The sequence below is a fragment of the Microtus oregoni genome, unplaced genomic scaffold, assembly GCF_018167655.1.
Source record: "Microtus oregoni isolate MIOR12 unplaced genomic scaffold, Mior012 000059F_ref0000304, whole genome shotgun sequence".
In the NCBI taxonomy this organism is placed as follows: domain Eukaryota; kingdom Metazoa; phylum Chordata; class Mammalia; order Rodentia; family Cricetidae; genus Microtus; species Microtus oregoni.
Genome location: NW_024543835.1, coordinates 6,669,719 through 6,672,008, shown reverse-complemented (window position 1 = coordinate 6,672,008; position 2,290 = coordinate 6,669,719). Strand labels below are relative to the sequence as shown.

Genomic DNA, 2,290 nt, shown 5'->3' with positions numbered 1-2,290 from the left:
AATTTACTTTCATAAAATTTCCAACTAATGGTAACTTATTTTACATTAACTCCTCAAATTTGTTTTTGACTAAAAAGTAAAATTATTTTACCAGCATTTGTTGATTCCCTCTCCTAGTAAGGACCATTTTACACTTTACTTCTTTAAATTAAATATTTTTAAATTTGACATAAATGTGAGATTATGGAAAATTCATCATGTATCTGGCATGTTCTCTCAAATGGCAAGAATTTAAATGCTTTATGATTAATATTCACTTTCCTTTCCCTCTTCTCCACTTTTCTTTTTTTTTTTTTTTTTGAATGTGAGTACTTGCTAATCTACAGATATCCTATAATTTCCTTTTGTAAATATCTGTTAAGGTACATTTGTTCTCTAGTATAGTTTAACACCAAGGTTTCTCTGCTTCACTGATTTGTTTGTTTGTTTGTTTGGACCTGTATTGTCAGTCTATTGATGAACATGATCGAGGTGTTTAAGTAACTAGATACTACTGTATTTGAGTTTTTTTTCCCTTTATATGTAGTAGTTTTGATGTAGATGATTAGTTGATCTAAGATTGGTTTGGAAATATGCAAAAGTGCTTACTAATTGTAATTTTAATACAGTCTTCACTTTTATGACCTAAATTATTGTTTTTCCAAGTAAGGAAAAAAAGACAATTATCCACATTTGTTTCCAAATTATGTGGTATATGTTTTCCTTCTCTTTACTTTCAGATGATGTGTATTGTACCAAAAAAGCAAGTTGTTTCATGGCCATCATCTCACTGAGCCTTTAAAAATCTATTCATCTATTTTTAACATCTTATACATTCGTTTTCTGATGGTTGCTATTCGCTATTCTAATAAAATTCATGTAAAGATTTTTTAAGATATGAATTTATTTCTTTTATGCATATGAGTGTTTTTACTGGCACTTGTGTATGCACACCATATGTACAACTGGTGCATGAGGAGTTTAGAAGGAGTCATAAGATCCTCTGGAACTGGACTTAGATGTGGTTTTAATCAATATATGAGTTCTGAGAACAGAAATCAAGTCCCCTGCAAGAGCAACAATAGTGCTCACAAGTACCATGCTACCTCTAACCCTATCTGGATATTTTTCTAGTTGTTTTGTATGTTTGCTTCATTTTTCTGCTTTGTTGTCCCTATTTTTAATTTGGTGGAATTTTTTTGTACTGTTGATTCTGTTTCACTCTCATGTATCTATTCTACTAATGGATTTAGACTTTAGCAAAGTGGTAGTTGTGATCTTCTCTTTCCTTTGCAAAGTGTGTGTGTGTGTGTGTGTGTGTGTGTGTGTGTGTGTGTGTTCAGTGGGGGAGTACATGTGACATAGCTCCAGGGTAGTAAGAGCATCACTTATCATGAGGGTGTCAGCAATCAAATTCAGATTATCAAGCTTTGAATCGAGCACCCCTTTTCTCTGATCCATCTTATTGGCTCCATTGGCTAGTCTCTAATACCAAATATTGGTTTTATTTATGTTTTTCTTAAGAGTCTCTTCAATAAAACACAATGTCCAACTCACTGAGATGACTGACCACGTCCAGGACCAAAGCCACCTCTAAACTGGAATTCAGTTGCTGAGCCAGTGCCAGCATCAATTTTCTTATAAGCAGCAGTGTGCACAGCATTTCTTCTGTAGGTATCTCCGTCTTCCTGCCCTGAATCTTGCAGGTCACTTACCCTCTGGAACTTTGAACTAAGGCCTCTCAGTTTCAGCACTGCTATTGTGCATGATCTACACAGGTAGGTGGAGGTAATCTTAAAGATGTTGGATATCCTCATTCGTAAGTTATCAATACTAGTGTCTCTAGGAAAATTGATATCTCACATAACCATAATCCTTCAGAGACAGCAAGGCCTTCACTATGTGAAGGCTAGGTACATTCTTGTCTGCCAGCTTGGGATATTTGGGCAGATGGACATCTATCTTAACAACCATCACTCCTTCCTTAAAAAGGAGTTCATAGATGGTAATCTAGTTCTTCTTATGCACCAACATTGTGGTGGCTGCCAGAAAACCTTATTAAGATGGTTGGTTATTTATTATTTATTTATTTCCCTCTTTTTACTTGTTTTAAAGGGAATTTATTTCCCTTAATTTTTTTTTTAATTAGCCTTGGTGTAGAATTGTTGGTTGGCAAGCTTTTTTGTTGTTGTTTTCAGATATTGAGAATATTACTCTATCATCTTTTAGTCCACATAGTTATTATGGAGAAGTTTGTAGTGAGTTTATTAAGAGGTCTTGAATATGTGACTTGGCACATCAACTGCTGTCC

The 2,290-nt window shown here is 34.3% G+C and overlaps 1 pseudogene; it reads right to left on the bottom strand.

The window, feature by feature from the left end:
• Positions 1–1,532: 1,532 nt before the first annotated feature.
• Positions 1,533–2,013, bottom strand: LOC121439055 (annotated as a pseudogene).
• Positions 2,014–2,290: the final 277 nt, after the last annotated feature.